Genomic DNA, 17,470 nt, shown 5'->3' on the forward strand with positions numbered 1-17,470 from the left:
AAAAGCAAGCTCTCTACAGCCTGTGTCATGAAGAAATACTGTATTCAGTTTGGGATTATGAGTCTTACACAGCCTGCGCTAACAAACACAATATGTAGAGTGGATAATTATTCAAGCAATCCTGTTTCTATTCTGGTGGTATGACAGCCTCAGGTCCAATCAAAGCTGTTACCAAGGATTTGATGTCATTTGCATAGCGGCCCTCAGCGTCTTTCTTTCTCAGTAGTGGTACAGCCCACTTGCATGATAATAGTTGACATATTCAACAGAAGGCTCTCTGTAAGCAAATACTCTCCAGACATTAATATATATATATATATATATATATATATATATATATATATATATATATATATATATATATATATATATATATATATATATTGCCTGTTTGTCTCTCTCACTGCCCCCTCCATCTCACTCCCTTTCTTTGCTAGCAGGCAGCAATGCCAAAGGAACATTCCAGAAGCACAATGGAAGCAGCTGTTTTGTCTTTAACTCTTTACACTCCAAGCAATTTTTGCCTGTTTTAGCCCCATCAATCCTTTTATTTTATATAGCGCCTTTCAAAGTGGACCACCATCATAAAGCGCATTACAAGATAGTGAGGAACAATGCATAATACATTAAATACAGGGCATAGTGCATTAAATACAAACAGAAAAAAAAACAATGCAAATACATCCTGAACTTTACAGTGACATTAGAAATGCATTCAGCAAAGGAGTAGTCATACTAATGGGGGGATTTCAACTTCCCCCATATAAAATGGGAAAACCCACTGGGGAGCACAACAGACGAAATTGAAATGGTGGAAATGACAAATGACTGCTTCCTAACGCAATTTGTCAAGGCACTGACTAGAGGGGAGGCATGCCTTGATTTAGTCTTTTCAAATAACGAAGACAGAATAACTAAAACAGAGGTCAGAGAACCATTGAGAAACTCAGACCACAACATGGTCTCATTTGAAGTGCTTCTTAAAATCACAAAAGTAATAACTAAAGCTAAGGTTTACAATTTTAGAAAGGCAAACTATGAAGGTATGAAAAAGAGACTAACAGAAATAAATTGGAATAAAACAGAGAAAACATCCATGGTAAAAAGATGGCGCAAAACAATTACATCCCAAAAGTAGACAAATCTAAATCTAAAACAAAACTGCCAAAATGGTTTAATAGCTCAATTAAAAAAATATTCAGAGAAAAAAGGCACTTTACAGAGCGTTTAAAAGGGACCAAGAACAAAGTACACAGAAAGAGTACTTGGAACTGCAAACACAAGTCAAAAAGGAAGTTAGAAAGGCCAAGAGAGAGATAGAAATGAGCATTGCTAAGGAGGCTAAAACCAATTCCAAAAAGTTTTTTCAATATTATAACAGAAAGAGAACATTCAAGGAGGCGGTAAAATGTTTAAGAGACACAAATGGCAAAATTATAGACGAAGAGAAAAAAAATAGCACATATATTAAATGATTACTTTTCACAAGTTTTTACCAAGGAGGACACGGGCAACATGCCCAAACATGTCAACCTGTTCCTATCCAGTTTTAAATAACTTTAGCATAACAGAGGCAGAAGTGTTAAAGGGACTAGAAGCTCTTAAAATAAACACATCCCCTGGGCCGAATGAGATCCTCCCAATAGTCCTAGACCAGGGGTGCCCAATCCTGGTCCTGGAGGGCCGATGCCCTCCTGGTTTTTGTTCAAACTGTACACTAAATTGATTAATTGGACCAATTAAGCTTCTAATAAGGGCTTGATTGGTCCAATGGATGTGAATTCTAAACATTGTGGATGCGTGTCATACGAATAAGCGACTGTGGGAGCTGCACGCACTGAAGCTGGGAGAGAGTTCCAGAGAGTCAGGGCCATGAAGCTAAAAGAGCACTCTCCATGTGTGGAGCAGTTTTGCTTGGGTATAACAAGCAAGCCAGAGTCAGAGGACCTCAGCTTGCGTGCAGGGACATAGCGGGTCGGCAGGTTGGAGAGATACTCTGGACCTGTGTGATGAAGGGCCTTGTAGGCAAGCAGGAGAATTTTGAAAGTAATCCTGATGCGGCCGGAAACCAGACTGCAGAGATGCAAGCAGATTGTTACCTGTGAGATGTTTCATCAGCTGGCTGGCTACAGCCCTTTCAAGAGTTTTGGAGAGAAAAGGAAGATTGGATATGAGACAGAAGTTAGATAAGACAGTCGTGTCAAGGGAGGGTTTTTTGACCACTGGCGTTACTTGGGCAGTCTTGAGGGCAGCAGGAACCAGGCCTGAAACCAGGGACAGGTTGAGAGTGTGCATAATGGAAGGAGCAAGGTCAGAAGCAGAGAGACGGATGAGATTTGTGGGCCAGGGGTCCAAGGGGCACGTGGCAGTAGTTGATTTCAACAATAGGCTGGAGACATCAGTAATGGAGAGAGGGGAGAAGGAAGAGAGAGCAGGAGGGGCAATCAGAGGGGAGTCAATGTGGTTGAGTACTATACTGGGTTTGTGGCAGGACAGCGTAGAATAAATGGTGTTGATTTTGTTCCGACAGAAATTGGAGAAATCATGGCAGGTAAGAGAGGATGAATGGGAGATGGATTTATGGATGGCTGAATGCAGGATTTGATCAATGGATACGACTTCAGAGATGTACTTCACCCTGGCAGCAAAACACATTTTTGTATGTCCTAGAAGCATGATCTTTAGATCTAAAGTACAAAATTCTTTCATATAGTTTGAAGTTATCTGGAATAATAATGCTTCAGAGACCCTCGCAGATGAGAAAATGTAAAAAAATAAATAAAAGCGCATTTACAAAAATTAACACTTTATTAGGTTAGAAACCATGAGAACATGTATAACGGAGGCTCCTGACAATTTGAAAAGAAAGTCCAATATGTTCGGATGTTCCATACAAAATTTCAGCCCAACAGCACAACAAATGACCAAAATATGAGTGTGCGAACATTGTTAGTGATTTTCAGATTTTTTTTACCAAAAGTGTCTTTTATAACATAAATAACAAAATAACTATCAAGAAATAAATAACTATATACATAAGTGCTTATAACACAAATAACTATTTTCTGTGCCATCTAGAAAAACAATTCCTGTCAACAACTACGCACAGAGGCAATTGCAGGTTTTTACACATTTTGACTCGCTTCCCTTCAGTTTGACTGCAGTAAGCACAGTGCTGTCTCGCTTGTATTGCCTTTTACTCTGAAGAAGCCTCATCTACCTCTGCAATTGACTCTGGCAAGTGTTGCACATTATAGGTAGAAACCAATGATGTTGTTTGAACGGGATGCAGTTCACCTGCCAGTTCAAAAGTCAAAGCCTTCCGAAACAGCTTTTGGGTATCTGTCTGTTCCCAAATTGCTCACAGATCTCTTTGTGCAGGATAAAACTATTTCCCGTTACAATATCAATTCAATGAAAAAACTATTTTTGTACAATTCTTTTTTTTTTTTTAAGACATTGTAATACTCAATGAGTTGATCAGATTTATCAGACCTGTCAATCAAGGACATAATGACATCATAATCTAGCCCTTCCAGACACCTCTCCTTTTATAAATATTGTTTCATTCCAATTCTGGCTTTTGTGGCAAGCACTCTTTCATCTATTGAAATATGTTGGTTTGGGTGATACATTGCCTTGCATGAAACAATAAGACCATTGAGATGAAGTTTACAAAGGGCATTGTAGTCAGGCGTTATCCCTCTTCCTCTCATTTTCTTCATCTTCATCTTCATCAGGGTCAGTGAGGTGCAGGTTCCAAAGAATTCCTGTTTCTGACCCTGCTTGTTTGTACTGTCACAAAGTTTTTGGACAGTGTCTTGAAAAAAACAAACAAAATAAATCTGAATGGCTGTAGCTTTTCACGGCATCCAGCTACGGCCCACAAGTGTGACGAGGTATAAACCTCCGCTAAGTTGGAGCTGTACAATTTTCTTCCTTCTCTCTTTTCTTCCTTGTCTCTACCCTCTGCTGTGATGCTGGTGTCGGTGAGTCTGAAGCCGGTGACGTCTGCACATTCCTCTGTAGGACAGCTCTTTGCGCACTGCCTGTGAGTTTCACAGAGGCATGAGGCAGGTCTCACGTGGGGTCTCTATAATTATAGAAGTAAACTAATAACTTATTAGAAGTATCTAGTTATACAAGTAAAATAATTATAACTTATTACAAATAATGTGGTAATATAACAGATATATTTTGCTAAATTCTATCCTGGGATTTACCAACAGTGATCCAGACATTTTGGCAACGCGAATTAAGACAATTATAAGTCATAATCATTATTTACTTTGGCAAATAAATGCTAAATAATAATAATAGCTCTAGAAATCATAAAAATAGCATAGTATAAAAATGTACTTACTATTCCAGTGACGCATAAATCCCCTGAAAGACCACCTCCTCTTTGTCAGATGACAATAAACTGTCAGAATTATCACTTTCTGACTCCTCAAAAAGCACTTCTGAGACTTGCGTGCAGGGCCAGCTTTTGATTTTACAGGTTGTTTCTCAGCCAAGTTCTCACAACAGTCAGCAAATTATCTGTGTTCTTTACGCGCTCTACTGAACTCTCGGAGAGCTTGTGTTTTCCTTATTTGGGCATCTATGATGTCACAACTAGGCTTGATAAGTAGATTGAAGCCTCAGCTTCAATAGATCGGTAGATCTCGAATGTTCCTACGATGAGCTAGCAAACAAAAAGAATAGGGCAGAGTGTAAAGAGTTAAAGAAAATGTGTTTAAAATGTATTGAAATAAGTGTGAGACTGTGTTCACAGACTGGTTGTTCTACCGCCTCAGATGTCCCAGAGTTGTTTTGCTAATTAATGACAAAAATGAGTCATTAAATCAAAACATGTGCCAACAGGGCTGTATAATGCAATCTTGTTAGTCCTTCTTTAGTCAATGCAGAGAATAATAATACCCCTAACATGTTGTGAGGTGTGTTGCCTAAACATGCAGTACACATAAAGATTCAGTTTGGGTACCCTGAATTAGTGAAGCTATTTGTCTGTGAAGCTGTAAAAGACGCCAAATGTAGTATTTAACACCATTGTTAGTGTTATTAAGAAATGCTCAGCATATGTCATCTATTTTGACTGACCTGTCAAAGTATCATACAATAGAGCTGCTTGCTTATCATTCAATCTGCTCTGCAAGGCTTCTCTGATCCAAAGAGAGGTATCCCATATTTCATCCATACACCGCATTCTCAGAACCACTGGGTGGGACAGTTGTTCTTCATTTCACCCCTAAAATAGATTTCTTCAATGATGACTGCCCCACCCCCAGCACCACAAATCAGTGCAGTGTTTTTGATTGGCCAAAATATTGTAGCCTACTTTAAACAGTGTTAGCAGTAAGGGGAAGCACACATTCTTTACTTGTTCGGGGGATGAATAAAGGATCACACTCTCCAATTCCGTCCATCCAGTTGTGAGGTTCCCAGAGCAGTGTTGGGCAGAATAATATATTTCACTGATACTCAAGGCACAGAGAGTCAAGTACAGCAACCTGCTGTGTAGTACAGTACAGAGTCTACCTTCTGGTGTTAAGTGCAAGCCCTAAAATACATGCAGATTGTGTATTTACTTTTTAAAAGGTTTCTAGTACTACTGCATAAATTAAGTAACAACTGAATCACACCCACAATGCATTAGCTCTGTTGGGGGGTGGGGTTAGACACCAGTCTCCAAAAAGCCTAATCTTTAAAGGTGCAGAACGGATCAGTCAAAGGATGAAAATGGTGCTTTGATTAATAATGCTGTGCATTTTTAATGCTTCTCCCACAGTCAATCAGAATACTGTGGAGCCATAAACTGTCAGAAAGACATTCAAAGTAAGTTTGATCAAAGTCAATAAACAATGTTTAGTGTCTGAGGCTTCCACATTCCAGTCTCTGTTATCTACTTCATGCAGCTGATAAGAGAGCAATGTAACTGAAAGAGAATTTTCCGATTCTTCTGGGGAGAGTTGCACAAGACATTTGCAATCCCCAGTTTCACAGCACAAAGTAAAAGGGGTGGCCAAGCAGGGATCTGCAACTGGAAATAGAGATTTTAATGCACTGACTCGTAACAACAGTTTGATTGTGTTAGTGAAGGAACTGTGTCAAGCGATAGGAAAATGAAGTCATGTTTGAATCTGGAAATCGAATGTTTTCTTGCAGTTATTGTGCACATTATTTCCTCCATAAAAGTCCAGAGATGTAAAGAAAGGTTTGATTAAGATTTCTAATATACTTCATAGTATTGTTGACAAAGTTTTGTGTTTTTAGCATGGTACACGGTACCAATAATTCATGAGGGCTATTTTATTTCAAAACACAAGGTTTTGTGAATGTGAATTTTAGAAGAAACAGGAAATGTAGCCTGCGTTCTCAGCTGCTTCTCAAGTTCACGTGTCTCAGTTCCTCAAAGGTCCTCCAATGAATTGCCTTAGCTGAGCATAACACGTTGGGGTTTTGGTTTCAGATTGACAAAGACGCTAAAGGTGTTAAATTTCAGGCGAGTCCAACCACTTTCACAGTTTGACAGACAAATAGACTCACAGCAGCAGGGTTTTCAGCCTCTCAGTGGAATCATAATATGTGGGGCAGGTTCAGGCAAGACATCTCAAAGTATGGGTGATTTGGGGAATGGGCTATCACATTATACTTGTAACAATCCATAGCTAAAATTCAGTTATTCCTCATAGCATGATGCATGATTTGATTGAGTAAAAGTGGTACTGTCCTATCAGAGTATAGTCTCTTCTTCTGTGCTATGGCAGTTTATCACATTCATAGTCTCTATCACTATCATAGCAGAGAAAGAAAAAGGATATTGTGTCCTCTGTACTGTAACATACACCTCCTGAAAGACACGTTTTAAACTATGTATGGCACAGCATTCTTAACAAGTACAGCTGACCTGACGGGTACAATACAGTGCAGAGCATATCTTTTTGTCCTTTCCAGGTGATCTGGAGGGCAAATGACCCTTAATGTTTTAATTAAAGGACAACTAGGTCAGGTGATCAAATGTTTCGGCCATTGTTTCCTGTCTCAGGGTGAACAATAAGAAGCGGACTAATCCCTTTTCTGAAGAAAGAGGGAAAAAGTATGTAGCAGGGAGGTGGAGTTTGTATTAAGACAGTGTTCAAAAGGAAAGCACCCTGCACTTATGATACTGGGTGCCAGTGTGTTTCATAAGAACCTATGCCACATCTCTTCTTTGCTGCTGCTGGCATTCCAGTTTCAACGCAGAGTGGGGTGGGTTGTATTGTATGCACTCTAATGTTTACTCAAGAAGTCTCCTAGAATTGCCTGAACTCAATCAGCTTGTAATTATAACATGCAGCCGTTTCAGTCTGCTTTGTATTCAGGCTCACAAATGTACAAACAATTGTATGCACAATTCTAATCATGTGTACTACCCACGGACAAAGAGAAAAAGGATGGTCATCCATAACTTCAGATCTTAAATTCAGAGGTAAAGATATAATAAGAAAACAAACGTTTTGGAAATTCCTTCATTAGTGCAATTGTAAGTTTTCTATGTGGTTCCTTTTACTTCAGAAAAGGGCACACCCTTTGCAAAAAGGATTCTTGCAGAGTGAGTAAACAAGAACCTTTTTCAAACACAATTCTCCCCAAAATATACACGGTTCAGTTTCTTACTGGTGCATGTAAACCACCCTTACCTGATCCCCTGTGTTCTCTGCAGGATAAACATCCTTTTAGAAGTGTTAGATCAGTCAAATAAGCAAAGTTACTAATACATAGTTATGTTCAGGCAGCCAGTGGGTTTTGAACCTTTTGAGTTCTGACGGTCTGTTACAGTGCCTCTTTTAACATGTCTTGGCATGAGATGAAAAAACGAGCCTAGAGACTTATTTATAGTCATTTCAGCAAAACTTTACTGCTGTGGTACACAGTTGTGTATCCATTTATGAAACTATCTAAAAACTTGCTGTTAAAGATTTTAAAGATTAGTAAAGGGAATAACCGTTTATTGTATTAGGCTTCATACCATGTATAATATAATTATTGCTTTAAAATTATTATTGACATCAGGATACCACTGCTTGCCTGGCTTGTAGGGACCACTATAGAGCAGTGAGGGATGCCAAGGCAACTTGGCACAGCCAGAACACGAACCTGCGCTCCCCTGTCTGCATGACTCACCATGCACATCACACGATCGTGCCTTTACCAGTTAAGCCACCTGGGAATCTCATGGGTGGGTTTTTCCTATTGGCCAGTATTTCAGTCTCACTTTGTGTTCCACAAAGTACATGCCTTAGAAGAGACAGTGGAGTCGGAGAGAGATGGAAAACATCACATTTACAATCCAGTCGCTCAGCCCCTTGCTTAGATCTGCTGCATCCTCCAAAAGCCTCTGCAGTAGAAAAGACCAGGATTGTGCGAGCCAGCCCCCTCCTGGTAGGCACAAATGCAGGAACAAGAGTTTGTAAGGTTGAGATAAGGATTCAAGACATAAATGGCTGAGACCAATTAGGAACCTTTCCATTTGAAAGGAGTGTTAAGGTTCCTACACTTTTTTTTAACACAGTAACCATGAACCCCCATCCATTTTCTTCTATTGAACCTCTTTTGGTTCTTTGCTTGTATTTTTATCAATTTGGAAGATGCTTTTTAAAGAAATTGACTCTACAGGTACAAGGGGCTTTACCAGATCTATTGAATCTTAAAAAAATGATTTAAACACTTTACTTTCAATAGGGCAGGCTCTCACCTATACGCTTACTGCATACTGCAGCATCTGACTAAACCCTCCCTGTAGCTCAGATCGTATTATAATTGCCTTGATTAGATCACAGATCTCATTATGGTAGTGCTGCCTTGTCCTCTAGGGACAGTATGTATATGAAGGGGCGGGTTTCCATCTGGGAGATCACTCTTATAATGACTCCAAAAGGAAGGGTTCAGTATCCCCCCATGATCCCCATCATATCAGTTATATTACATTGTAACCAGAGGCACTGCTTTAGATGTTAGTCTATTGAATTTGAATTGTATTGCTGTATTCCTCATGTTAAATAACTGCACTTGATGCAGCAAGGTATTGAACCTTTTTAGAATTGCACAGTCAAAAGATTTGTTAATCTGTTAAACTTTCATTGGGTGCTGCTGCTTCTCCATATTGGCTACACCTGCTCTTTGTTATATTACATACAACACTGTAAATCAGAACACAAACAGCAAATTCTGAAACTATTTGAATTGTGTCAAGTTTTAGGGGAGTGGTCTTGAATTCCTAAAATGAACCGCATCAGCCTTGAAAATGATTTACCTTAAAATCTTCACCAGTTCTAACAAAGGTTAGAAATCACCTTTCAACCTTGCGGCCTGTACTGTTGAAAGAAGATAGAAAACAGGTGTGTCATTTCTTAAAAGCATACATTTAAAGAGGGTCTGTTTTCTCGTACTGCTCAATAAAAAAGGGTGAAGAAATGGGGAAGAAGCACTCTAAAAATAATTTTCCTGTAAGTGTACCTCAACCCCACCACAATCACCACCACCTCTGCTCAGCAATCTGTAAAACACCAGCTTGATAGGCCCAAACTTATCAATTACTGCGTAATCTTGGACTGTCTGAAAGGAGACTACCAACCCAGGTGGGTTATTTAAACAGAAACTGAGCCAACCACAAGAGGTCAGGACGGGGTGCTGAGTAGACTTGGAGACCATGTACTAAAATAAAAATAAGGAGAAAAATTAGGATTCAATGGATTCGAGGTAAACATTCAAAAGTAAAGTAATACACGTCTTTTTTGATTTTATTAAAAAAAAAACTCTTCGGCCCATTTAACTCTGAAGAGTGCTTTCTTAGTTTTCACAGAGACTCCTTCATCAACAGTCTTCTCTTCAGTATTCTCTTCCTGTCCTAAACTCACTTCTCTGAGCAGTTACCCAGAGTCACAGTTATAGAACGCTGGCTGACAGCTGAAATTCAAACTAACCAGAATTGTCAGGATGTGTCTGGCAATAGCAATATAATGTGAGTAATATATTATATTTCCATAATGTTGTAATACCTATAAATTAAACAATACCTAACCCGCTACAGAAGGAAAATCCTTTCAGCATATGCCTTCTTCAGTTACTTAAGAAGCTTTTTTTTTCTTTTTTGCTATACAGGCCTGTAATGGTACATGTATTAAATAAAATTTGGATCACATTTGGATAATATATAAAAGCATTTTATCCCATGGCCAAAGACGCTCCTGCTACTAATTGCAGCAGTAGGCTGTTATAAATGCCTGCAGGTTCTAATTTATGAAATATCAAAGCTATGTTTTGAAACCATATGGCATACTCCACCATTAAATCTGAAATAGTAACAGTTAATCCATACCATTGATATAAGACACTGAACATACATTTCACTGAGCTTTTACAGTATGAAAGCAACAAATAAAATGCTTGGTGCAACCTTGAGGAAATGCTATAATTTTTATTTTTATTACATGAGAGTAGCTGTATTTACAGTGCTCCCTCGCTATAAGGCTCTCGATTATAACGCGCCTCGGACATAACACTCCTACTGCATGTCCCCCAGTTCCCTATACTAGTGATTCATTCAGTATTTCTACAGTAAATACAGTACCAGTGTTGTTCAAACTGTAAACAACTTCTCAGTCTAACTTCTGTTTCTGTCTCTCCTTTTTGATACAGTATCTGAACTGAAGAAAAGCTGCGCTGGCACTTTATACACAGACATCTTATTCAGCATTCATTTTATAACTATATAAATATTAGGCCTATTATGTGGTTATCTTTCCTAATGTAGTTACCAAACTGAAATCACAACTTTGATGATGGAGATGCTCTTCGACTTGGCCGGCTTGGACTGCTTACGTACCCATCTGATGTTATCTGCTAGTTTGCCAGTATTCTGGCGAAGCTTGTCATAATTCCACTTTCAACATATGGAGCCTCAGTAGCTGCCTGTCAAAACCCCATAAACGAAAAAGAAGAGAGGCTGAACAAAGCAGATGGAAACTGGCCCACAAAAAGAAAACGCAGAGGAAGTGGAAAAATGATTTGCATTTGTCTTGTTTTAATCCTGTGGTTAACTGGTTGCCTTATCAATTCAAATGCTTGATCTTTCCCTTGATAATTTATGGCTTGTTCATCAATATTATATGAGCAAACTGCTTTTTAAAGTTTGCAGAACCCTGTCTTTTTTTTTTTACAGCAGCCCTTGATTGGAAAGGGATTGTTTATTTTAAACACATTGATATATGACATCTGGTTAAATAAGTTTTAAAAGTTAATAATATGGAAAACATAGTATAAAAACAGAAGCTGGTGAGTTTATTGTGAGGAATCCTGCCAAGCAGGTCTGGATTGCAATATTGTAGCAAGGCCAGTTTTATGTTTATACTCTTTTAGTTCAGTTTAAAAGAAAGCACTGTTTCAAAGTTTATGATTATTTTGGACAAATGGACTACTGACTACAAAACAAAGTGCTTTATAATTTAAAACTCTGTTTAAAACAAGTTATTGGAACACCCTACAAATCTATACAGGATACAAACACTTGCATATTACAAAACCTAAAAGGAATGATAACTATTTAGAATGTAGTAAACAGAAAACAAATCAGAAATAAACTCTAAAGATACATGATTAGACATATATTAATAATGTAACTGTTTTTGTTACAGTTTTAAAGTTGTGGTTTTCAAGTATTATGTTTTGATTCAGTGAAACGTGAACTAACCAGTGATTGAATGGGACTGGATAAGGAAGCTGCTTACTCAAGAGGCATCTGTCATTCACTTGTATTGGAGGCAGCAATCCTTTTCTGTGGTTTACAAGCTGGTATGAGCAGGTGACTGCTTAGTACAGGTGACAACATTCACTATAAGTAACCAGACTCAGTGGTTATTTGCATGCTTGAAATCACTCCCCTGTGACCGATCCAGGCCATGTTTTCAAAGGACCCCTCCTCTACAGGTAGCACATTGCCAAATAAGGCCAGGACAGGTAGAGACTTTTACTCGGGGGTCATTTTTAAAAAAGAAATGTAACTCTCAGAGAGGCAGGAGGCTCATGAATATTGACTTTGGGTTTGGTGTTTTTTTTTTTTTTTAAATCTATCCTATCAAGACCTTTCGTTTGATTGCTGCATGGTTTCACTTTGTTATTTCTTGGTGTGGGGGTGAGAATCTGTTTTGTAGCTGGGAAAGGGGTCTAGCGCGTGATTGGTGTTTTAGTCATTCACAGAGATTATGAATGAAAAACCTAAGAAATGTGGAGAATTAAAAAGGCAATTTGGGCCATAGGGTTAACCACTGATTGTGCATAATTCCCTGCCATTATTATTACATAGAATTAAGTTGTATTTTGAACTTACTTACTAATACTGTTTCCCTTTGCACGCTCTTATTTTTTAACTAGTATGGTTAGACAGGCTAAATGAAGTAAAAGTAAAATGAAGAAGCATTACAGCTCAGAACAAATCCAAATATATGATCTTCTTTTTGGTTTACGTTTTGTAATATAATATGTGTCTGTGGCGCACCGACATGAGAATGACTTTAAAGGCTTTTTAATCCAAAGCATAACTAGACACCCTTTCAGGTTATGAAATGATCACTGTACCGTACCTATGGGCTCCACTTTAAAAAAAAAAAAAAAAAAATCTTGTCTTCTTCACTGCAAAATCCAACCAACAGAATATCATCGAGCAGATAACTGCATTACCCGTGTACCATAGTTAAGGCATAGCAAAGTGCAATAAAGCAAAGTGAAAGCATGGTAAAGCAAATGCTGTGATGTGCAAATAGTTCCCGCTTGAGTTTCAAATGCTGCATATCGGGTAGAAACGTGTTTATGTTAAAAATGGGGCTGCTGTTTAACTGGTATGCTCTGAATGGTTTGGGAAGGGCTTTGGATTCAAACCAGATGATTTCACTCAAAGACCACAGCTGCAAGGTGGAAATTCATTGATACACTTACTAACAGAAGAACCTTGCTTGGCTGCAATGCTTGGATGGGTCTTTGTGTGCCAGGGCTGTGACCTGGGGGCGGGACAAAGTCAGTGCTGCATTGTTTTGATTAGGTTGCTAAAATCTAGTTTTCAGCATTGGAGGTAAAATACCAGAAATGGACGACAAAGCAAAAAAAAAAAAAAAGCAAAGTATATTTCGACTGATGATCGTGTCAAGATATTTCTCAAAGAAACTGTACATGCAGATGGAGGTAATTGTTTATCTTGTAATGTGTCTGGAGAAAATACGATCGATCGCTATTTAGCTTCAGAATCACACATTAAACGAAAAGCTACTACAGAGGCTGCTGAACAGAACGTCAAATAAACAGCTTTCGGAAACAAACTGGAGTGTCAGCGCAGACAAAAAGTATTCCTGTCGGTTGTAGCCAAGTTAAATCAGTACTACAGGTACGATCTAGCACAGCCACCTCGCTTCAAACACCCTGCTGCTTACTTATACCAAATAGGCAAGTTTTCTTTGTTTTGACTTGGTACTAATAAAATAAATTATTGGATGGGACAAATAACATGACAACGAACATGATGCATATATTGCCTTTATTAAAGTCTGCCAGATGCCCTTGGGTAACCAAGTCTTGTGACTATTTGTCATCGATTTCCACATCTGTATAACTTGGCAAAGCTTTGCCTACACTTCCAACAAATTCAGTGGATGCAGAGCGTGCAAGCTCAATGTATAGGCAAGTCCACACCAGACAGAGAATGTCGGCAGCAACTGCTGGGGGATGTTGCATGCTTGCCTTTAACAAATGACAGCACTCTGTTTTAGTAAGGAAGCAAGTACCACTATTTTTAGGCTTTTATAGTGCTCTACGTTAGGTTTATTTAATGTTTAAACAGGTCTGCGAAATCCTAATTTTATGCCATAACCTACTCGCGAAAAATACGTAAATTTACCGCGATTTAAGTAGACCCTTAATAATAGCCAGGTAACCTTTTGTGCATATGCAGCTTCTGTTAAATCAGCGGTAACAGATTAAAACTTATACACGTGGCGGCATGCTTAAATTCCTTTTAGTGTGTGCTGGAGCAGAACATAATCTGTCTGAAGGGGGCAGCACATCTAAAGACTGTTACTGTAACACCCCTCAATATTACATCATGGTGAAAACTGTAGAACATGTCTGGACAACCCTACCTTCTAAAACATCTTGGGAAAGGTGGTGCGCTAATTCGCGCTAAAGTAAACTATTATAACAGTCAATTCTCTAATCTTATTAATAATCCTAAAAAATTTTGGAACTCAGTTAATATGTTGGAGAATAAATCACTTTCTTCTTAATTCTTATCAATTACTTATTAAAACACAGTTGTAATAGATAAAAAATACATGGTTGATGCTTTCAATGATCATTTCATTGAAGCTGGACATGTGTTTGATAGGGCTACTTTTTTACTGTTTCAGCTGAGCATGATTTAATGGTGAGGTTTTTGCATCCTTTTAGTTTTTCAGTGCAGCCTGTTTCTGAATTAGATGTACTGGCTGAGCTGGGCAAAATTGACCCTAAAAATTCTGCTGGATTTGATGATATTGATCAATTTTGTATTGATCTATAATTTTTTTTGAAATTATCTGCTCATTTGATAGTATCACCTTTGACTCATTTATTTAATCTTTCCTTCATAACAGTGGAAATTCCTGTAGCCTGGAAGTCAGCCCTTGGCATGCCTCTCTTTAAAGCTGGTGATTTGACAGACCTATCGGTTTTACCTTGTATTTCTAAGATCATGGAAAGACTTGTGAGTAAGCGGTTAAATCTTTTTTTTAGATAGCAATAAAATTCGATCTGATATTCAGTCTGGTTTTCGTTCTGGGTATGGTTGTGTTACAGCAGTTTTAAAAGTTTTAGATGATCTCAAAATGGGTCTTGATAAAAATTATAGCTGTGCAGCTATTTTTATTGATTTATCTAAGGCTTTTGACACTGTAGATCACTCAATTCTCTTTAATAAGTTGTGCGATACTGGTGTGTAAAATCTGATAGATTATTTTCACAATTCCACACTGTTACTAAAGGTGTTCCTTAAGGTTCTATATTGGGCCCTACCCTTTTTTTTTTAATTTATATTAACAATATTGCTCAGGTAATAGGCAACTCTCATATTAATCTTTATGCAGGTGACACTATTTTGTATTCAGTTGGTCCTACGCTGCCATTAGTAATGTCTGATTTGCCACTTAGCTTTGATAAAATCCAACAGGCCTTTTATGACTTGCGTCTTTTGTTGAACATTGATAAAACTAAAAAAAAAATATGACAGGTTCTCTTAACAAGCTTGATGCTTTATACCATTCTGATATAAGATGTATAACTTCTTATTTTACTCATCACTGCAATCTTTATATTATGGTTGAATGGCCTTCATTGCACACTAGGTGATGGGATAATTGGCAGGTTCTCTGCTTCAATTTATTAAGAACATAAGAAAGTTTACAAACGAGAGGTCATTCGGCCCATCTTGCTCGTTGTCAGTAGCTTATTGATCCCAGAATCTCATCAAGCAGCTTCTTGAAGGATCCCAGGGTGTCAGCTTCAACAACATTGTTAGATTGGTTCTTCCCAGAGGGTCCACTGTTTTTGGGTGTAATAATGTGTGATATTCAGAAACAAAAACTATTGTTAGAAAAGCCAACTCACCTGATAAAGGCAAGGCCATGCGACGCACAGTGAGTGATACAGTCAGGGGAGCACATCTTGCCAGTCTTCACTGGGGATCCCACAAGGACGCCCACTGACCTTCATTTCTCCTGAACTCTTGTGGGGATTTCCCTCGGAGAGAGAATATAATTGGACATTGCAAATGAAACAGGAGCAAATTAATTTGACAGTCTAATAAAACATGTTTTAAAAGCCAACAACAATGTTGAACAGTTTCACAAATAGCAAACAGATAATCAAAAGAGTTCCAGTGGTAAAGCTTTGTGAAGAGGGAGACGGGATGATTCATGGAAATGAATCTGACATCTCAGGGAATCCTGTATCATATCGAATGACCCAAACTTTTCTTTTTTTTTTTCCTTGAAGCGCATAGTAACTTTTTGTATACTTTTGTTCTGTGAACTTCTAAAGTTTTTTGTAAAGTGTTTTAACTTGATCAAACAAAGGAAACAGAATGGAATGAAACTGCATTTTGATCCTTTGAACCCAGCCCCCATTCCACCAACCCACCCCCCAACACACAAACAGATACTTAAGTATTTGAGCATATAGGAACAAAGGAATCCCACAGCTGCACATTTCCATGTCATCCAAGACTTTCTTTACAGCAGTGCTTTAATTGCTTTGGTATTTATATGCAAAGTCTCCTATATTAACAACCAAATTGTTTAAGCCCACAGGCATTCAAAGGCACACATAAAACATGTCCAAGCAGCCTGAGCATTTTTCTTACTGCAGTTAGCAAAAGAATTAACAAAAAGAAAACATAAAAAGTCAATCTAGAACTGAATAGTTAAAAAAAATACCCCTCTATTTTTACTTGAGCAGCACAGAATATTCACAAAACGTATTAAAAGATGGCAGCTTTGCTTTTTTTAAAATGCTTCTTATATTTAATAAATCATCTTACCTAATAGAAAGACAGAGTGTCACCACACACTGAAGAAAGCCTAAATTAGGTTAATCTTTGTTTAGTGATTTTAGTAATTGAAACAAAAAGGCTTAAAAAGTATGGTAGCTTTAGGCAACACTTGTTAGTTACAGGCGAAAATACCACATTCACATAATTGATTATTTGATTGTGATAAACTGCTTTTTTCCTGACACACAGCCAAAAAAAAGTAAACTTCAACTTCAAAGCAAATTACCCCATGAACGTCAGAAATGAGTCGATAAATGGGATTCACACCAAGTAATGTCTAATTCAGCGGTAAAGTGGGACTACATTCTGAGAGGTCCCATGGGTATATTTTATTTTTGGTGCACATTTCTAAAAGCCTTATGGCAATGTTTTGTTGTTGTTTTGGGTTTATTTAATTTCGCTTCAGTGGTACAAGAGTAATATTTTTTTAATATATTTTTATTTTCTTGCAATGCTGTGAAGCAGTACAGAGTGGTAATCCATTGCAGTACCAGTGTGTTACTGCATTGTTTAGTATGTGGGTAGGGACGACGACACTGGCATTGTAAAATATGCTTTCAAATGGCATTTTTAAGGGCTTCAGACACACTATCTCCTGACACCTTGGACTGTGCTGGTTTTGCAGAATAGTGCCTCCTCATCTCTATCCTCAATAGCACCTTATCAGATTTATATTTCACAATCATGCACAGTTCTGCAGCCACTTCTTTTTACATACATGTGTAATATGGGAAACAGGACAATTCTCCTGCTCATCATGTGTCAGTTGTAAAAGGGATAGACTCCAGTGTCTATAAACTTAAGGGGACTATGTGTTTTTGATGAGCCTGTGAAACTGCTTTGGACCATAGAGAAGCACAT

General features: G+C 38.1%; 1 long non-coding RNA gene across 3 annotated transcripts in view; it reads right to left on the bottom strand.

Annotated features, from left to right (window-relative positions):
* Positions 1-2,789: 2,789 nt before the first annotated feature.
* Positions 2,790-17,470, bottom strand: part of LOC117973180 (uncharacterized) — a 17,560-nt gene continuing 2,879 nt past the window's right edge. The window contains exons 1-5 of one of the 3 annotated variants that reach the window (XR_009330687.1): positions 15,667-17,470; positions 10,868-10,953; positions 9,296-9,356; positions 4,364-8,421; positions 2,790-4,093 (exon numbers count right to left, since the gene is read on the bottom strand). The exon at positions 15,667-17,470 is cut by the window's right edge and continues 2,879 nt beyond it. This is a non-coding gene — a long non-coding RNA (uncharacterized LOC117973180). Of the gene's footprint in view, positions 4,094-4,363; positions 8,422-9,295; positions 9,357-10,867; positions 12,057-15,666 lie in introns of those variants that run through there. The other 2 variants (XR_004663841.2, XR_009330686.1) reach the window with 2 other exon arrangements.

The sequence above is a fragment of the Acipenser ruthenus genome, chromosome 12, assembly GCF_902713425.1.
Source record: "Acipenser ruthenus chromosome 12, fAciRut3.2 maternal haplotype, whole genome shotgun sequence".
Lineage (NCBI taxonomy): Eukaryota > Metazoa > Chordata > Actinopteri > Acipenseriformes > Acipenseridae > Acipenser > Acipenser ruthenus.